Genomic DNA, 22069 nt, shown 5'->3' with positions numbered 1-22069 from the left:
GCGGTCTTCATGGCGAGCAACTCTTTTTCTATAACAGAATAATTAGCTTGCCTGGAAGTGAGAGTCTTAGAAAGATAGGCCACAGGATACTCTAATCCGTTGGATTCCTGAAGAAGAGTAGCCACTAAAGCTGCAGAGGAAGCATCGGTTTCGACAATGAAAGGACGTCCCTGATCTGGCTGGCGTGATATGGGAGCTGAAGAGAACCTCACCTTCAGCCTCTGGAAAGCTCTTTCGGCTTCAGAAGACCAGATGAAAGGTAAGGAAGATTTCTTCAACAGAGATGTGATGGGAAGTACAGTCGCCGAAAAGGTAATTATAAACTTGCGGTAGAAATTGGCCAATCCTAAGAATTTCTGGACTTCTTTTACGGAGACTAGTGAGGGCCACTTAAGAATGGCCTCAACTTTTTTCGGATCCATCTCTACACCGGTTTCAGAAAGGATGAACCCCAAGTATGGAACAGTGGTGGCATAAAATACGCATTTCTCTGGATTGACCAACAAATGGTTTTCTTTGAGACGTTGTAACACTAGACGAAGATGTTGATTATGTAAGGCCCAAGATGAGGAATATACCAGGATATCATCCAGGTACACTATGGTACATTGCAGAATGAGGTCAGAAAATAGACGGTCCATAAATCTCTGAAAGATAGAGGGAGTGTTTTCCAAACCGAAGGGCATAACTTGATATTCAAAATGCCCGAACAGGGTTCGAAAGGCTGTCTTCCATTCGTCGCCCGTTCGTACTCGAAGCAGGTGATAAGCTTGTCGAAGGTTTAGTTTGAAAAACACCACAGCACCTTGTACTGCCTCCAGGATGTCCTTGATAAGCGGCATGGGATAACGATCCCGGATGGTGACTCTGTTCAGGCCCCTGTAATCAATACAAGGCCCCAGTTCTTGAGTATCCTTCTTGGGCACAAAGAATAATGAGGCTCCAGCCGGAGAGCGTGAGGGTTGAATGAGACCATTGCGTAAATTGGAATCCAAATATTTCCAGAGAACAACCTTTTCCTTCATAGATAGGGAATACATACGGCCAAAAGGGATGAGAGCCTCGGGCTGCAGATCTATCGCGCAGTCTTCCGGTCGGTGTGGGGGGAGTTCTTGAGGGTCCTTTTCAAGAAAGACCTCACGGTACTCTTGTAGTCCGGCCGGAATGGCGTGTATTCCCAGAGTGGCATGGGAGTTTGGTGGTTCAGCAATGGTCTCAATAGTGGCTAAACCTGGTTCCGGTAAACAGGACTTTAGACAGTAACTGGAAGTGAAGGCAAGTTGGTTGTTCTTCCAATCAATAGCAGGGTTATGTTTGTGCAGCCAGTTCACCCCTAAAATTATAGGAAAATGTGCTGCTCTGATCAGATCTAATGGCAGACGTTCAGTATGCTGTTGGATGGTCATGCGTAGTGACACCGTAGAATGGGTTATCATACCAGAGCTCAGGGGCCGTCCATCAACGCCCTCCACCTTCTGATCCTCTTGCTTCTCCAGTTCTTTCACTTGCATGCGTTTGGCCCAAAGTAGATCCATGAAGCAGCCCGCCGCCCCACAGTGGATGAAGGCCAAAGCTTCGATGGTTCTTGAGTTGACGAGAATATGAACAGCCACTACCATTAATCGATTGTCTTCGGTTACTGTGGTCGAAGCAACTGACATTGTGATAAAGGGACAAACAGCTTTGCCTCGGATACTCGTCCCCTTTAGTTCCGAGGGCGGTCGTTTCCCGACCGACGAGGTGGTACATGAGGACAGTCTCTCAGTAAGTGCTTGTCTGATCCGCAGTACATACAGAGGTTGTTGTCTTGCCGCCATCTGCGTTCTTCGGGGGTAAGAGGACCTCGTGTCACCCCGATCTGCATCGGTTCATCTTTGGGGTAGCGAGGTGAGGAAGAGGCTGATGTAGGCAAATCTAGAGGAGGAGGGCAACCTTTATTCTTTCTTCTTTCGGAACACCTCTCAGATAGGCGGAAATCAATCTGGAGGACGGTCGACAGGAGATCCGAAAAGGTGGCAGGATGAGGTGCTCGGGCTAGTTCATCCTTCAGTTCCTCTCGAAGACCCCACCGAAAGATAGTATATTGAGCTGCATCCGGCCAGCCAGTCCCTGCAGCTACTCATTTGAAGTTGGAGATGTAACTTAGTAGGTCTGAGGTCCCCTGTCGTAAATCCAACAACTCTTCGCTGGCGACTTGAGCAGAAGCTTGTCTCTCAAACGCCTCTTTAAACTTTGCCGTGAAGGCGCTATAGTCGTGAAGCAATGGGCTGGCACTGGTTACCAAAGGTGTAGCCCAGGCCAAGGCATTCCCAGTTAGATTGGAAATCAGAAAACCAATGCGAGATTGGTCGGATGCATAGGTCTGGGGCCGAAAGGTGAAATGCATAATACAGGCTTCCATGAAGTCTTTAAACTTGCGAGGTGATCCGTCGTACTTTCCTGACGTGAGAGGCAGGGGGGGTAGTTCAGAACGCTGTTGGTCTCTGGTAGTTATCATTTGGCGGAGGTTGGCATTCTCCACCTTGAGTGCCTAGACCTCCGGTTTTAGCCCTTGAATGGCGTTGGCCATCTCCTGGAATTGTTCGGGAGTTACCATGTTGGAGACTGGTTGGCGTTGCAATCTGTCAGCTGACTCAATGTCTATTTCTTTCGTATCAATGTCGGACAACACCCCCTCCTCCTCACCTGTTTCTTCAGATGTGCTTTCTCGTCGATGATCCTTTCTTCTTTGTTCTCTTCTCTTCTTTTTGAAGAGATATGGTCTTCCCCGGAGCGAAGCCACAATGATACCTTTATTAAAAGAGGCAGCAATGGGCCCCGTTCCGGAAGAGCCCTCAGAGAGGAAAAAGCCAAAAAGGCGGAAAAAACCTCGTGTGATGGTTGGCAGGCAGTTCTTGCAGAGCGGAGATAATGCTGGTGACTGTTTTCTTGAGGGGTCGGAAGCGCGGGCTGACCCGGGCTCCTTGAAGGTCTCCAAAGTCCTCTTGCAGTCCTTAAGGTAAGTAAATTCCGGCAGATCAAAGATATCCAGAGGGAGATGAACAGAACTCAGTAAGACCGGGTTCGCGAGAGGTAGTATGCCAGGGATACGGCAAGGGCGGAGAGCAAGAAAGAAAGGGAGCCGGAGAATGGGAAGGACCCAGCCCAGCGGAGGAAAGGGAAAGCCGGGGAAGGAGGAAAGAACAAGAATGCAAAAAGGAAGATGATGCGAAACAGCGGAGGGAACCGCAGGACCACGGAGCGAGAGGAAATAGCAGAAAGTTACGGGGGAAGGAGCGAGCAGGAGAGGAAAACAAACACAGCGTGTAAACCCAGAAGCGGAAGCGATAGGGTTGCAACGCGAGGCGTTGCAGAAAGGGGAGTGGTTAAAAAGGCCGGAGAACAACAGATACCGACAAAACAACTAGACCGATAAACCAGGAAGTAAGTGAAGGGAAAACGGCACCACCTAATGGCCGGAAACTGCCAAGTCCTCCATAGCCTCCATGACGCCAGGCGCCCAACGCGAGTGACAAACCCCTCAGGTGGATCTGTCGCCACCAGTATCAACCGGAAGTGCGATCAGTATTGCTCAAGGGAATTCCCCCCGAGAGGAGCTCTAGGGGACGCATTTGTGGTGGACTGGGAGTTTCCACTTCTGTGTGCGTTTCCACCAGCTCCCCTTATTCCTCAAGTGATCAGTTGGTTGAGGAGATTCCGAAAAACCCATGATCCTAATTGCCCCGGATTGGGCCAGGAGAACGTGGTACCCGGATCTTCTAGACATGTCCATCTGTTCTCTGATTCGTCTTTCACAAAGAGAGGATCTTCTCTCACAGGAGGGAGATCAGGTTCTCCATTCGGATATCAGGCCTCTCAACCTTCACGCTTGGTTTCTGAAAGGTTGAGATACAAGGATTGGGACCTCCCGGATGACGTAATGGAGGTGTTGCTTTCAGCCAGGAGGAAGGTAAGTAAGTGGGCACCACTTGTTTAAATTCACTTTCAAACAGATCAAAAAAGGTTGAGGTTATAAATCATCTTTCAAAAAATTCACAGGAGCTGGCTACGATGAGTCTGGAGACACCCAACACTTTGCAAGGAAAGCAAAGAATTTGTACGGAAATGGGAGGCTATTTTGAATAAGTGTTCCCTTGACCTGATTTTATTAACCATACAGGAATTATCAAAAAATTTGGTTACACTAAACACTGAAATTCAGGAAATTGAGAAAGAACTTGTAGGTTCACTAGGAAAAGAAGAATACGATATCATTCTAACTGACATCAATGCGAAACTGGAAGACTACAAGAACGAGTTGGAACAAAAGAAGGTGAAGAAGTTTAAAAGGGACACATATGATTATATCAATGAAGAGGTTTATACATGGATGGAGAAGTATGGCCCGATAGCATCAAAGAAACTCCACAGGTATCCATCAGATAACACTTCCAGCTCCGATTCAGACGCACAGAGGGAGACCGAGGTCCCGACAGAACAAGCATCGAGCGATCCCAACCAAACGGCCAGCCCGTCCACACGCACATCTACGACTGGACCTTTTTTAGGAGCTCGCCCAAAAGAACCCGCAGGGGGAGGAGGAAATCTAAAAAACAAACCACAAACAAGATTACAACTGAGGAAAACCTAGTCATAAATATATCTCATAAAACTCTGAATAAAACTGAAGAGGATACCCTACAAAAGGGGTTGAGTTTTGTACCCACTTACAGTACCACTCTATTTAATACCAAGATTGAGTTGTACAAATTCATAAGAAAACTTAAATTGAAAGTATTCTTTGAGGAGTTAGAACCATACGAGAAAACCTCGGATGCCCCAGATTTTCAAGAATTCAGAACTAAGAGTGGCTTCATACCACCAATCTCAGTACCATCAATTGATATTTTTCAAAAACTTGTTACTCGAGACATTGAACGGATCAGTTATAAAACTCCACCGCATAGAAACATGAAACCTCATGAAATGAAAATCATCAGAGATTTATATTGTGATAAGGATATCACCATACGCCCAGCTGATAAGGGAGGCGCCCTAGTCATCATGAACACTACAGATTATAACATTGAATGCATCAGACAACTGCAAGATCGGACCATTTATGCACCTTTAGACCAAGACCCCCACTCTTTCTATCAAATTGAACCTTGAGATGTTGTTGGATAAAGCCATGGAATTAGACTGGATAAATGAACACACCTATAAATTCCTCAACAACCCACACCCAAGGGTTCCCAATTTCTATACGTTGCCCAAAATTCATAAGGATCTTGTTAAACCACCGGGGAGACCTATTGTTGCTGGAATGAGTAGCATCAATCAACCATTGGGAGTGTATATTGACTTTTTTCTGCAACCTCTAATACAACAAACTTCCACATACGTTAGAGATACCACACACTTCTTACAGCAACTACACTCTGTTATTTTTGATTGTGATCACCTGATGTTTACCATTGATGTGAAGAGTCTATACACATCTATACCTCATGACCTTGGGATAGAATCAGTTGAATGGCTGCTGTTAAAAGCACCAGAAATTCGAGCACAGAAGGAATTTATACTATCTCTCCTTCACTTTATTTCAGAGAACTCATATTTTCAATTTCAAGACAAATTCTTCCTTCAAGTGTCTGGTACATCAATGGGGGCCACTATGGCACCATCCTATGCGAACTGTTTTATGCATAAGTATGAAATGGACCATATACTGAATAACCAGGAATGGAACAAAAATATACACCTCTGGTTAAGGTTCATCGATGATATTTTTGGAATATGGACAGGCACGGATGAGAGCTTCAGTGACTTTTTCACATATCTTAACAACATCGACCAGCGCATCCAGTTCACCAAAGAGACCTCCAGAGACAGAATCACATTCCTTGATGTTCAGATTGAGAAAAAAGACGCCAACTATTCTACTACATTATTTCGAAAAATCACAGATCGCAATAACTTACTTCACCGCCTGAGTTTCCATCAGTCCAGTTTACTCAAAAATCTTCCTTACAGTCAATTGTTGAGAGTTAAAAAGATCGTGAGCGATCCTGAAGACTACTTAGCACAGCAATTGAACATGAGAGAGAAATTTGAAGCACGTGGATACAGAAAGGATGAATTGGATTTGGCAGTCCAGAGGGTTAATTCCCTTGATCTTGACAGCCTATTGAAAAGTACTACTAAACCCAAGAAAGAACTCAAAACTCCAGTATATGTTTCTAAATTTTCCATTCAGAGTAACAAAATAAAGAATTCCATTAAGAAACATTGGAGCATTTTTAAGAATGATGTAAGGGTCCAGAATCTATTTGAACAACTTCCAGTCTTTGCTTATCAAAGGAGCAAAAACCTACGAGATGAACTGGTCCACACGAGGCCACCGATGAAAGAACCCATTACTTCACGCACAGGAACATATCCGTGCTTACATTGCATCAATTGTAATTTGGTGATCAAGGGTGACACAATATACCATCCCAGAACAGGCAACAAGATTTTCCTGAAGACATTTGGTACGTGTGATAGTGTGAACATTATATATGGTATAAAATGCCCCTGTGGTAAGTATTATGTAGGACAGTCCACGAGATCAGCAAAGGCACGTTGGAACGAGCACCGTTCGTGCATACGTACAAGTAACACCAACTCGGCGGTGGCACGCCACTGGCGTGATGAGAGCCACAACCTGACTCAAATTAGATTTGTCATTCTTGAAGTGTTAAAGAAATCGAATCCCCATGAGGATTTGGGCCTGCGACTCAACCAAAGAGAAACCTTTTGGATAGACAAACTTGGGAGCCTCTACCCAAATGGCCTAAATGAAGAGATTAACTATCACTGTTACATTTGAATCATTGTTTTCCATGCTTGACTTAAGAGGATTATGTTGATACATGAGTGACTAGTACATGATTCCCTTCCTCTACCAATGTACATTTATACCGGGACACTTTGGATGACCTCTCTCTTTAAGGGGGTCATTCATGTCTTTTATTTTAGGATTCAATATGAATTGTTATCACATTAGGATCCAATCACCAACGTTTACACACCATTGTCGCCCTTCCCGAACTTAGGTTTGGGACCCAAGGTAGCGCCTTCCGGGGGCTACCACATGCGACTGGTGTATTTATGATAAATGTACATGATATATCCACGATTACACCCATTAGTGGTTTATGTAATGGTTTAGATACACATGCTACCCTTGCATGATTTTTTCCATATATCGCAGTGTGTCTAATATGCTTATTATTATCATTATTATTATTATCACAATGTATGTTTATTTTATCTATGACATTTTCACTCATTTATACACAATTGTCAGTATGTTTTCTATGTCTATTAGCCTTTTTTCTCATATTCAATTTTCTGTTCTTTTCCTTCTACAATTCTACATTTATCAGTAGCTTTACTGTAAATTCTTTTTTATCTGGATTCCTGGCTTGAATTGCCTGATTGCATGGAGTGCAATCGTCAGTATGTTTTCTATGTCTATCAGCCTTTTTTCTCATATTTAATTTTTGATTTTTTTCCTTCTATAATTCCGTAAGTATCATCAGCTCTACTGCAAATTCTTTTTTATTTGAATTCTTGGCTTGAATTGTCTGATTACATAGAGTGTAATCGGCAGTATGTTTTCTATGTCTATCAGCCGTTTTTTTCATATTTAATTTTCGATTTTTTTCCCTCTATAATTCCGTAATTATCATCAGCTCTACTACAAATTCTTTATTTCTATGATTCTTAGCCTTGATTGCCTGATTGCTTAGAGTGCAACTGCCTATCGGTATTGTGTCGATCAATGGACACATTTGGGTCACGTGTTTATATTAGTATGAGTAACCTTGGGAACGCTGTTCCCTGGCAATGCGGAATGGCGTCCCCTGCTTGACCGCAATCCCAGCCTCAGTACACTCGTAGCTTTACGAGTACAGGTAAGCCTGCAGACCTCTACAACTAGTGTCTATGACAAATTCTGAGACAACCCACTAAAACACATGTTGTTGCACCTACAGATTGAAGAATTGATTTGGTCTGGTTTCCAGACCTTTGATCTTGCGTGAAGTTGTTGTCAACTCCCTGCACGTTTTTTCCACGGGCTACCTCGATCCCTTGAGGTAACTTTCCTTGGTTTTCTGATCATGTTCAAATTAACTGTGTTATTTCATTTACACATTATTTATTTTGGCATCTTTTCTTTTCCCTACTGTGTGGCTTAATTCACCTTTTCCACTTACCTTGCAACTCATCGAAAATTGGTATGTTATTTTTATATTGTTTTCACGCATGGTTATATTTTGTAACACAATCACGATTTTGTTTATGTTTTGCAAAACTTGATGCTTTTGGTATAAATGTTCCACAGTTTGTGTAAATTAGACCTGCCCTGATGAAGGAGCTGTATGCTCCGAAATGCATTGGCACTTTATGTCTATAACAATTATGGGATGAGTTAGCCGCGGCCTCACTAAGATTTTATTAGTGACCAACTTGGAATTTTCTTTTTGATAAACGCATATTACTTTTGGATCCGACTAAGAGATTTATTTGGATGAGTTATATTCTGTAAATACAGTGAACATTTACTAGTTGACTCTAATTTTGCAAATTGCACTGCCCTTGGTAGGGCTCATACAGAGAGCGGCTGTGTGGCCAGGTTTGTTACCTGGTCTTCTGTATATTTTTGCTTTCAGCCAGGAGGCCAGCAACAAAATCTTTATACCGCTGCCTTCCGAACACATTTTGCAACTGGTGTTAAGATAAGCATATTGACCCTTTTTCATGTAGTACACCGATGGTGTTATCTTTCTTACTATACTTGGCAAATTCAGGCCTTCAAGTTGGCACAGTGAAGAGTTACCTCGCTGTGCTGTCAATCTTTAAGCGCATGGCTGAGGAGCCTTCATATTTCAAGTTGCCCATAGTCATTCAATTTCTGAAAGGGTTGACTAATGTCTTTCCCCCAACTCCTTTTCAAGTCCCCCTGTGGGATTTAAACCTAGTCTTGACATTTCTAATGGGTACTCCATTTGAACCCCTTCATTCCTGTCCATTAAAGGCTCTCACTCTAAAAACAGTCTTCCTAGTGGCTTTAACTTCTGCTAGAAGATTGAGCGAATTACAAGCTTTATCTTGCAAACCTCCTCATACAGTCTTTCACAAAGATAAGGTGGTTCTTCAAGTGAAGCTAAATTTCCTCCCAAAGGTGGTCTCAGAATTCCATATCACACAAAAAATAACCTTACCTTCATTTTACCCTCCTCCCCATCCACGGAAAGAGGAAGAGAGATTGCACAGGCTGGATAGGCTTTTACATTAACAGACTGGCAAGGATTAGACAAGCAGATCAGTTGTTTGTGGGGTATGCAGGACATAAACTAGGTTTACCTATCACGAAACAGACCATCACAAGATGGATAATACTAACTATCATAGAGTGCTATAAATTGGCAGGAAAAGAGCCTCCTCAACACCTCAGGGCTCATTCAACCAGGGGTATCGCATCCTCTTCAGCTCTCCAAAGAGGAGTTCCAATTAAAGACTTATGTATGGCTTCCACATGGTCGTCCACACATACTTTCACCAAATTCTACAGTCTAGATTCCTCCACTAGCCAAGAGACTAAATTTGGGAAAGCTGTGTTGCACTCTGTGCATCTGTAACAAAATCATTTAATTTTACTCCTGCCTCCTATACACATTACTGCTTTGGGAGTATATGGGAGTCAATCAAAGATAAGGAATACGTGAGAGGACACAATCCACAATCCATTCGAAGAACAAGTTCCATCTATAACGTTCTTTAGTCTGGATGTTCCTCCCACGTATTCCTTATTGCCCCTCCCATTGTTCCCCGCAGTAAAACTTCCCTTGCAGCCTACACTCCTTCAAGGGTACTAACCATCTCATACAAGGCAAAAACAGCACCTCAAAATGGAACTGAGCAACGGACGCTGCGCAAGACTATTTATACCTATGGTGACGTTGACTCCGATACGGAGGCCTTCGAGGGACACCGACTCGAGGGATGTCGACGCGCAGCACCCTCTACTGTGACCATTTGTTTCGAGGCCAGCAAGCTGTAAATGTATTTATTAAAGATAAGGAATATGTGGGAGGAACATCCAGTCGAAAGAACGTTACAGTTGGTAAGTAACTTGTTCTTCTCAAGCAAACTCGGAAATTGTGGTAAGGGCCATTGTAGGGTAAAAAGTGACTTCTGCAGTAGCCTATTAGTGGGCATAACTAAATCAGATTGTAAAAGACTACAAATTATACAGAACAGTGCAGTAAGGGTTATAAATGGACTTAAAAGGAGAGGCCATCTCTCAGATGCCAGACACAATCTGCATTGGCTTCCAGTTGAATCAAGAATTCATTGCCACCTGTTACTGATAACCAACAAATGCCTAATGGGCTCCAGCCCTCTATATTTGAGTGAGGTATTGTTCAATAAATCGAATGCCAGGATTCTAAGATCAAATAACATGAATCAGGGCCATTAAATCTGCGTTTTGTCTGGCTGCACCAAGAGCTTGGAATGCTATTCCTCCGGACCTAATAAAATTGAGCTCAACAGCGTTGTTTAGAAAGAAGCTAAAGTCACTTCTGTTTAAATAATGGCATATGCCCTTGATTGGGGTGTCTCTATGATCTCTATTGTCTGAGTCATGTATGTTGCCTATATGTTGTGTCTGTTCTGGTATTTGTTGGTTCCTCTGCTACATGTTTTTGTTGTGACAATAAGTCGCAGGGTCATCTAGTGTGCATCATAAATATATATTAAAGTAAAGGAGTCGAGAATTCGGTGCACCTTCTACTCCTCCTGACCGTTCTTCCGTAACACTGGTGGTTTCTGGGTCTGGGCAGTCGCAACTACAAGTTTCATAAAAGAAACATGAAAAACAGGATGTATTTTCATAGTTGTGTGAAGCTTTATTCGAACTGCTGTTCAAGAGATACATTTCACAATAGCATAGGGACCAATGTATCATGGCAGACATTTTCATGACCCTAACAATTTTACATGTTGCGTAAACAACCACACCTTATCCCCCACAGCATACTTGGGACCCCCCGCCTTTTCTTGTTATCATATTCTTTATAGGATTATTTAGCAATGACCAAGTTTTGTCTTGCCGTCTGCCTGATTTTGGAAAGCTCTTGTTTATGCTCTGTTACCGAAGGTATCTTGTTACTTAAGGCAACACTTCTGGTAGCATGCTTAACTCTTGCCCGTACAAACACATATTGGGTAACATACCCAGAGATGCATAATCTGAATGAGTGTAGCAAAATTCCACCAACCATAATGCCTGCACCCATGACCTTAATCCATCTGCAGTAAAACAGTGCAGAAATTGTTCCGTGGTTTGGTTGAGTCTTTCTGTTTGCCCATTGGTCTGAGGGTGGTAACATTGCACAGAAAGGCCGCCAGAACATGGACGTAAACTGTGATCCTCGGTCAGATAATATTGACCATGGCAGACCATGCAACCTCACCACATGTTGTAAGAACTAATAGGCTAACTCTCCCGCATTCTGTACCCAGACACAAGGAATAAAATGTGCATGCTTAGAGAAGCAATCCACCACCACAATGGAACAATGCCTCCGCTCTTAAAGATTGGATAGGTAAATACAATCTGCCTGCTTGATCACTTATAGTCCTTTTCTCATTCTTGTCTTCCCATTCCTGCAATACCTTTACTGAGAGACTCCTCCGAACCTCAGTTAAAATGTGTTTGGTAACTGCCTCAGCTATCCTTTCCACAGCTATGATGTTTTTGATCTTCCTGAACAGGAACTTCTGTATTTCCTTGTCCGGTGAAGGCATCTACCTTTCCATTATTCTTCCCTGAAAGGTAGGTAACTACAAAGTCAAATTCTTCAAAAAATTGTGACCAACGCAACTGGTGTGAACTAAAGGTCTCAGCTGATTTTAAAAATGGTAAATTCTTGTGATCAGTAAGCACAGTTAACAGATGACATGCTCGCATCAGATAGTGCTGCCATTCCTGGAAAGCTGCCTGCATAGACAATAACTCCTCATCAGTAATGGCATAGTTTTGTTTGCAGCTAGTCAATTTTTGTGAAAGGAAAGCGACCGGGTGCATAACCCCATCTTGACCTTGTTGAGAAAGATTTGCTCCAGTAGCTAAATTGGAGGCATTTGTTTTCACTTAGAATTACTTCTCCAAATCCGGATGTCGCAAGATTGGAGCCTCAGTAAATGTGGTCTTTAATTTCTTAAAAGCCACTTCTGCTTCCTCTCCCAAACGAACTTAGTCACTTTATTGAGTAACCGTGTTATTGTGGTAATGATGTGTGAAAAGTTGCTGATAAATCGACAATAGAAAATGGTAAACCCCAGAAAGCACTGCACATCTTTTACACATTGTGGATCTGGCCACTGGGTTACTGGCTGTACCTTCCTGTCATTCATATCCACTCGTGAGGGGGTGAGCATAAATCCCAAGAACCCCACCTGAGTGGTATGGAATTCACATTTCTCCAGTTTAGCAAATAATTAGTTGTAGATGGGGGGGGGCAAATCTAACCCTCATGCCCCCGCACGACTCAATACAAAGGCAGAGAAACAATAGATGTGCCTCACTTTTAGGCGCATCACCGCAATCATCAATGTATCACAGGTGTGAGGGGCGTTATTCTCTCAGACAGCCATTCAGACCATACCCAATCGATGACTTGGAAGACATGGAAATGACATTGATCGAGCAAGCAGACTTAACTCCAAAGCCAGAAATCAATGACTTCATCACTGACATCACGACATAGCCACATTATACATGAACTACATATTCATCCATTCATGAAGTTACACGAACATGCACTATAGGCAAGAAGCACATGCTTATGACCCACATAGGTAGAGGACATACACACATACATATTTCCTTATATCCATATTCTTTGTCAAAGCTGAAACCACAAGATGCAAAGAGGTCATTTATTTAGCTTGCACATGCTTGCCTGCCACGAACATAGAGAAACTATAGGGAATGATATGGAATCACTTGTTCTCTGAAATGGATGGCAAAGGAAAGACAGGCTTCAGGTACATGGAAAAGCTGACATGGTCGCCGCAGCCAGAGGCAAGCAGAACCAAGGCGCCCAGCCAAGGACAAGTGGAGATGGGAACATTGTAGTTACCAAGGCAATGAACCACCTGCAGAGATTCAGGCAAAAATCCTCATAATTACAAGCAGTACAGCTCCATTTCGTGGTCTCCACACATGTGACCCAGCCAAACGGGACAATGCCTGTTCAACCAGGGTAGATGAAGAGGACTGTTCCTATCGAACCAGAGGGGGAAAAGCTGCAAGTGTTGCCTATGAACTGCTAACTGAATGCACTCTCCCAGGCTTAGGTGCTCAGAGATGGCAACATTAGGGAACATTTTGCACATCCATGTTCATTCCAATTGCCTTGAAAAGGTACACTCAGTCTGGGAACTGTCCAGGGTCCCAGAAATGGGAGAATACATTCTGCCCAATGCAGATTTACCTTTCACGTTGGAATATACTTTGTTGCAAGGGCCAATGGTCTCTCTGCGACCCTGCAACGTTGTACATTGATACTAGTAGAGGTGGCCTTAGGAGGAGCCCCTAGACATGGCTATCCAATTGTAGAACTAACCCGTATATCTTCTATATGTATCCTATCCAAACTGACCAATGTAAATGCGTGGTGGGTTTCTGCGATTGAACCTGGATTTGTGACATCACATTGGGATAAAACCGGGTGACACATCCTTAGAAGACAAGCGCTCCGGAGGATACTTGTTTTTCTTGTGTGATCCCTGCCATTTTGTTTGCTAATAAAAGACAGTAACTTTGCTCAATGGCTGAGTCTTAATATACTTCCCTCGAAGGTAGGTAACTACAAAGTCAAATTCTTCAAATAATTGTGACCAGCGCAACTGGTGTGATCTAAAGGTCTCAGCTGATTTTAAAAATGGTAAATTCTTGTGATCAGTAAGCACAGTTAACAGATGACGTGCTCGCATCAGATAGTGCTGCCATTCCTGGAAAGCTGCCTGCATAGACAATAACTCCTCATCAGCAACGGCATAGTTTTGTTTGCAGCTAGTCAATTTTTGTGAAAAGAAAGCGACCGGGTGCATAACCCCATCTTCAACTTGTTTAGAAAGAATTGCTCCAATAGCTAAATTAGAGGCATCCGTTTTCACTTGGAATGACTTCTCCAAATCCGGATGTCGCAAGATTGGAGCCTCAGTAAATGTGGTGTTTAATTTCTTAAAAGCCACTCCTGCTTCCTCTCCCAAACAAACTTTGTCACTTTCTTGAGTAACCGTGTTATTGGGGTAATGATGTGTGAAAAGTTGCTGATAAATCGACAATAGAAAATGGCAAACTCCAGAAAGCACTGCACATCTTTTACACATCGTGGCTCTGGCCACTAGGTTACTGCCTGTACCTTCCTGTCTTTCATATCCACTCGTGAGGGGGTGAGCATAAATCCCAAGAACACCACCTGAGTGGTATGGAATTCACATTTCTCCAGTTTAGCAAATAGTTTGTTGTAGATGGGGGGCCAAATATAACCCTCATGCCCCCACACGACTTAATACAAAGGCAGAGAAACAACAGATGTGCCTCATTTTTAGGCCCATCACCGCAATCATCAATGTATCGCAGGTGTGAGGGGCGTTATTCTCTCAGACAGCCATTCAGACCATACCCAATCGATGACTTGGAAGACATGGAAATGACATTGATCGAGCAAGCAGACTTAACTCCAAAGCCAGAAATCAATGACTTCATCACTGACATCACGACATAGCCACATTATACATGAAGTACATATTCATCCATTCATGAAGTTACACGAACATGCACTATAGGCAAGAAGCACATGCTTATGACCCACATAGGTAGAGGACATACACACATACATATTTCCTTATAACCATATTCTTCGTGAAAGCTGAAACCACAAGATGCAAAGAGGTCATTTATTTAGTTTGCACATGCTTGCCTGCCAAGAACATAGAGAAACTATAGGGAATGATATGGAATCACTTGTTCTCTGAAATGGATGGCAAAGGAAAGACAGGCTTCAGGTACATGGAAAAGCTGACATGGTCGCCGAAGCCAGAGGCAAGCAGAACCAAGGTGCCCAGCCAAGGACAAGTGGAGATGGAAACATTGTAGTTACCAAGGCAATGAACCACCTACAGAGATTCAGACAAAAATCCTCATAATTACAAGCAGTACAGCTCCATTTTGTGGTCTCCACACCTGTGACCCAGCCAAACGGGACAATGCCCATTCAACCAGGGTAGATGAAGAGGACTGTTCCTATCGAACCAGAGGGGAAAAAGCTGCACGTGTTTCCTATGAACTGCTAACTGAATGCACTCTCCCAGGCTTAGGTGCTCAGAGATGGCAACATTAGGGAACACTTCGCACATCCATGTTCATTTCAATTGCCTTGAAAAGGTACACTCAGTCTGGGAACTATCCAGGGTCCCAGGGATGGGAGAATACATTCTGCCCAATGAAGATTTACCTTTCACGTTGGAATATACGTTGTTGCGAGGGCCAATGGTCTCTCTGCGACCCTGCAATGTTGTACATTGATTCTAGTAGAGGTGGCCTTAGGAGGAGCCCTTAGACATGGCTAACCAATTGTAGAACTAACCCGTATATCTTCTATATGTATCCTATCCAAACTAACCAATGTAAATGCGTGGTGGGTTTCTGCGATTGAACCTGGATTTGTGACATCACATTGGGATAAAACCGGGTGACACAGCCTTAGAAGACAAGAGCTCTGGAGGATACTTGTTTTTCTTGTGTGATCCCTGCCATTTTGTTTGCTAATAAAGGACAGTAACTTTGCTCAATGGCTGAGTCTTCCTTTCTTGTGGCGGGGAGTCTTTGATGGGCCCAAGTGTTCTCTGCTGATAATTGGGGTGACTGTTAGAGAGCCCGAACACACCTATACAAAGTGGTAACAGAGGATGGTCGCTAGGATTTTTCAGCAACAAACTGTCTTTCCCGCCGCATGCACGAAGGATTGCGTGGTAACCCGCGGTTATCTGTCCAAAATCATGCGTGTATGAAGAAGAGATCGACAGGAGATGCCTTTGGAGGAAAATGTCTGCCTGCTTCCCATGGGACGCCTATCAGACCGGACGGCAGAGTGGCAGGTTGTGGGAGAGTCGGTGTCGGAGAGACCTCAGTGGTTCTCGGAGTGGCATGGGATCAACAATAGGACAGACACAAGTGAGCACAGTTCAAGAGTGTTAGTTTGAACTTCAAAAAGGGTATGATAAATGCCTATCTAATCCTAAATCTAAGGATGGGAGCAAGCTACGACCATCAAATAGCTATAAGTCAGTTCAGAGTCATGATTCTGGACTACTAAGACTATTGTACCTCCCGCCCCATAGGGTAGTTTCCATCCTTCTGCTTACCCTTTCTATTCCCCTCATTGACTTTCACTCTTCCCTCTGCTAGCTTCAACTGGTCTCCCTGTACATTATCAAATGGTCTAGGCTCAGCACCTGCCTCTAACTCTTACTTCATTTCTTTCACCTATGTAGCCTTAACATTACAATTTGGGTTGTTCTGAAAGTCAAATTTGGATGTGTTTTGTAACTGCAATTTGGGTTGGTTCTGAAAGTCAAATTTGGGTGTGTTTTGTAACTGAAATTTGGATTGTTCTGAAAGTCAAATTTGGGTGTGTTTTGTAACTGCAATTTGGGGTGGTTCTGAAAGTCAAATTTGGTTGTATTTTGTTACTGCAATTTGGGTTGTTCTGAAAGTCAAATTTGGGTGTGTTTTGTTACTGCAATTTGGGACGGTTCTGAAAGTCTGTGTTTTCCACATCACTTCAGGTCCTAAATTGTAACCTACTAGCCCAGTGTCTGTTCCTTACTGCTTCTCTTGCATATTTCTCCGACTGCCTCCTCTCTCTTCTCACTCATGGCATTATCTCTCCTATCTACTCCAACTGCTTCTCTATCAACTATTCTTCCCGTCTCACTAAGTCTGGTAAGAAGAAATTCAAAAAGGATATCATGGCTTCAAACCCAGGTATCCCCATCGCTGATACCTATTCTAATGCCTCTGCCAGACAAACCCTCACTAACATTCTCTTTTTCGTCCTTCACCTGATCTATGGACCCTTCATATGATCTCTGTGCTTTGGCCTGTCTCCTCCTCTCCCATTAATGGTGGCACCCGCTGGGAAGTCCTCATGGCTTTCTTAGACTCCTCCAGAGTTATCATTAATGTCTACCTAAGTGGCACTGTCATGGTGCAAGGCCCTCAGGCTAATCTCCTACTCTTTGATAGACGGTTCCCTCACCTCATCAATTTCCTCTCATCTCCTGATGTCCCATCCTCTCCCCCTTGGCTACCTTGCCCTCTCTCTCCTCCTCCTCTGCCCCTCCTAGGGCTCTTTCTCCTCCGCAGGGCGTACCTCTGATCTGTACCCCTCCCCGGAAGGTCTTTAAGGCTGGCAACCTTCTTCATCTCGCCACTCTCAACTCTCGGCTGGCAAACACTCATTTGACATCTGCCACCTCCTCGAAGAACTTGACCTTGATGTCCTCGGTCTTACCGAGACCTGGTTCACGGCCAGCTCTGTCACAAGTGTTGAGACTCTCCTCTCTGACGTCTACAAGATCCTCTCTGTTCCCAGATCCAACCGACCTGGAGGGGGTGTAGCCCTGATCTTCCCTGAGTGGATTCCAGCCTCGTTCATCCTTACTCTTCTTTTGAATGCTTTGTCTGCAGGCTCTCTCTCTCTCCTAGCCACTCTCTCACTGTTGCTGCTCTCTACCGGCGGCCTGGTCAAATTACTTCTTTTCTCTCTGAGTGGGCAGACCTCTCCTCCTCCCTCCTGGCCTCAACCACTCAACTCCTCCTTATTGGTGACCTCAATATCCATCTGGATTCTCTCTGTTCTTCTTCTGTGCTCTTTCGCGACCTTTGCGATTCACCCTCCCTCTCCATCCTCTCCTCCAGCCCGACTCACTCTGCAGGTCACACACTTGATGTCTTGATCTCCTCTGCCCTCACCCTCTCCATCCATCTGACTACTTCTCTCTCCTGGAGTGACCACTGCCTCCTCTCCTCTCATCTCTCACTCTCTTCCCCCCCAAGCCAAGCCTACCCCAACACTGACACCTACCTTCTCGGACATCCTGCTCATGAAGCGCGTGTCAGTTGAGGCTTTCGCTGCCACCTCCCTCCCCCCCTCGTCCTCTGGCTGACTCACACCGGACACAGCCCTGTCCCTTCTCTACTCTTCTATTTCTGATACTCTTGATGCTCTTTCCCCTGTCATGAGGATCCGTTTGAAGTCCAAAGCAAAGTGCAATTCCTGGTATGACTCTCACCTAGCTACACTTAAACTTAAGTGTAGGGCGGCTGAGAGGAAATAGAGGGCTTCTTGTTCATCCTCTGACAAACTGGCCTGCCGCCTGCTCCAAAGGCAATACAGACTCTCTGTCCGCATCAAGAAGAGAGTCCATATTCAAGCCTGTGTCTCTGCGGCATCTAACAACTCGGCTGAACTCTTTAAAATCTGCAATGAGCTGGCCAACCCTGCTGCAGTCTCCACCCCCCCTCTCACCTCCCAGGCTCTTTGCAATGCCCTTGCCGCTCACTTTATCTCTAAAACCCAGGACATCTTGCCCACCCTCTCCTTTGCTCCCCCTCCATCCCCTCTCTGTCTCTGCTTGCTGTCCCTCCTCGAGCTACCCCCCCACCCTCTTTCTCCTCCTTTCCTTTTTTCTCCCCTGATGAGGTCGCTAGAAAAGTCTGATCTATGAAAGCAAACAAGTCCATCCCTGCTCATCTAAAACCATTAAGGACCACATTGATACCCTTGCCCCTGATTTCTGCAACCGCTCCTTTGCCTCTGGATCTTTCCCATCCCCCCTGAAGCTCTCCATTGTGCATCCTCTGCTCAAGAAACCCACAGCCAATCCTTCTTGTCTGGCTAACTATCGCCCAATTTCCATTACTCCCTTTTTGGGTAAACTCCTGGAAAAGCTGGCCATCTCTCAGCTAAACCTTCATTCCAATGCTGTTGGCTCTCCCCATGACCACCAATCTGGCTTCAGAGTTGCCAGAAGCACGGAAACTGCTCTCCTGAAAATCTGTGAAGATCTGCTCTCCAACCTTGACTCAACAATCCCTCTGTCCTTAACCTACTTGATCTCTCCTCTGCCTTCGACACGGTCAACCACACCACCCTGCTCAACCGTCTCTGTGACAACCTGGGTATCACTGATCAGGCTCTGGCCTGGCTGACCTCTTTCCTTTCTGATCGACCCTCCCAGGTACAACTTGGGTCCTTCCTTTCATCAATCTCCCTCTCTACCTGTGGTGTTCCCCAGGGGTCTATCCTCTCGCCCTTGCTTTTCAACTAATACCTGGAAGCTCCTGCCTACTACATTTCCATTATCTGCTCAAATTTACAGTGCTATGCTGATGACAATCAACTCATTTTCAGGTTGCCCTCTGCCTCCTCCTCTGCCTCCCTCATTTCTGATTTCCTAATTGCCATTCAAAATTGGTGTACTGCCAACGATCTTTGTCTAAATGCCAACAAGACTGAGATCCTCCTCATCGGTACACCTTCACTATCCTTCACCATCCTTTCCCCTTACTCTCTGGCCTGCCTTCCTCGGACCTCCTCCTACCCGCACCTGTGAGGCCAAGAACCTCAGGGTCATCTTTGACTCCACACTTTCCTTCTCCGCACACATCTCTGACATCTCTAAAAAGTCAAACTTCTTACTCCACCTCCTCAGAGGTACTCTGCCTTTCCACTCCTTCCCCCAGAAGCTCACTGCCTGTCAAGATCTGGTTCTCTCCAGGTTGGACTATTGTAACAGCCTTTTTCTAAATCTACCTGCCTCCACTCTCCACCCTCTACAACTAACCCAGAACAGGACTGCAAGACTTGTCTTTGGCCTCAAGCCCTGGGATCGTATCTCTCCAGCTCTAAAATCACTTCATTGGCTCCCAGTGGATGCAAGGATTAAATTTAAAACCCTCTGCATTGTCCACAAGGCTTTCTGGGGCCAGGGGCCAAAATACCTTCAACTATCCCTCCGCAAATACCTCCCCTCCCGAGCCCTTCACTCCTCTACCTCCAACTCCCTCAGGGTCAGTCGTTTTTCAAAGAAACAAGCTGGGGGCAGATCTCTGTCTTTGGCTGGGGCCTCCCTTTGGAACAGCCTACCAGCCACCCTAAAACTTGAGGAGAACCATCTCCAATTCCGAAGCACCTCAATACTTTCCTCTTCGCTTTCGCCTTTGCCCCTCTTCTCCCCTGCTGACCTGTTTTTCTCTCTTGGCACTGTGCAGCTGGACACCCTCTGTTCTTTGGGCTCAGTTACCTGCTCACCCTGCCTCCTTCCTGCACTGTCTCCGGGCCTCCCATTGCACTGGGTTCTGTATCTGTACCCATACAGTCCCCCGCTCTTCCTCTGCACTTATCAGATATGCCCTATCTGACTAATCTTGCACTTGCCACTTGCTGGCTGCACTACCACTTTTTCATTGCCTGTATTTATTCATTTATTTAACTTATTCTTTTCTCTCCTCTGTTCTGCATTTTCCACTTCTCCCACTTACACGCACTTTCGCCCTCTCCATGTACTTGCACGTTCTTAATGTCACTGGGCCTAGTAAGATCTTTGTTTTTATTTTTTGTTCTCCCTTGTTTCCCTCCCTTTGCTTGGTCGCGCACTGAAACACTTGTGTACGAGCGCGATATAAATAAAATATCGTATCATATCAAATATCTTAACGCAGTCCTAGGGCCTCATTACGAGATTCCCGCTAAAAACAGAGCCATTACCGGCATGGAGGTATTAGCACGTCCGTGCACCTTTGACGCCGCCAATAGCTGCTGATTACGAGTGTGCGAGCACACGCAAACCCCTATGCCGGTAATGGCTACACCGCCATGCCGCAAAAGGCCCTCCAACCCCCCGATAGTGCCATCACGGGACCCGCCGATACCGCCTCTGCCAATGAGCAACCCTTTAATAACGACCCGGTAATAACAACATGCAAATACCGGGCTCGTAATACCGGACCCGGAAGTAACGTCATCGCGTCGGAACGGGAAATGCGCCAGTGGCCATCTTTAAAAGCACAATCCATTGCAATCCTCCCAATCCACCAGTGGTACAGAGTATAGACCAGGGCCATTGTATATATCATGTCCAAGGCTACCCGTAGCACCACCCCCCGCCTGCGCAGGAAGCGCTTCTCTGATGAGGACTTAAATATGCTGGCAGATACCCTTGCTGACCATGCTGATGAGCTTTTCACAAATAACATCAAAAGGGAGGTGCAGCTGAGGAAGAAGGAAATCTGGGAGGAGGTAGCACGCAAGGTGTCAGTGGTTGGCACCACCTACGCACAGTCAAAGACTGTAAAAAAGATGGGACGACCTCCATCTCAGGGTCCGGAACATCCTGTCCAGCAATCGTAGGGAGGCCATGGCCACAGGCGGGGGTGCCCACTCACCGGGGAAACTCATGCGCTGGGAGGAAACCTGCAGCACAACCATCCAGATGGAGTCGATAGAGGGCTTTGAGGAAATGGAGACGGGTGCCGCGACATCTGGAGATGGAGGTGAGGGACCCTGCAAACACCAGTAGGCCAAACCATGACGTAGCACAACTGATGTGAAAGTGAGCCAAGGCAATGCATGGCCCATCATACACACATTTACAGATCCATGTCCATCCAGATGGAGGCCCAAACCCTGCCACACTGAAATGCATGCTGTGTGCCAATCCCATTACCAACAGACACCCAACACACAAGGACCATTTGCATGTCATACATCACACAAACCCCAATACAATGGCATACCACCTGGTACGCATCAGTGCCGAATGGAGACGCCATGGCTAATGCCAATATGCCCCCCCCTTGAAACTATCCTGTGTGACACACCTATAAGATTGCAATGCATGAGAAATGAAATACTGTACAGCACCATCTCATGCATCTTGCATGTAACACCATCAC

This window comes from Ambystoma mexicanum, chromosome 6q, assembly GCF_040938575.1.
Source record: "Ambystoma mexicanum isolate Mex_15411 chromosome 6q, UKY_AmexF1_1, whole genome shotgun sequence".
Taxonomy (NCBI): Eukaryota; Metazoa; Chordata; class Amphibia; order Caudata; family Ambystomatidae; genus Ambystoma; species Ambystoma mexicanum.
The sequence above is the reverse complement of the archived record's forward strand: the minus strand, read 5'-3'. Positions refer to the sequence as shown.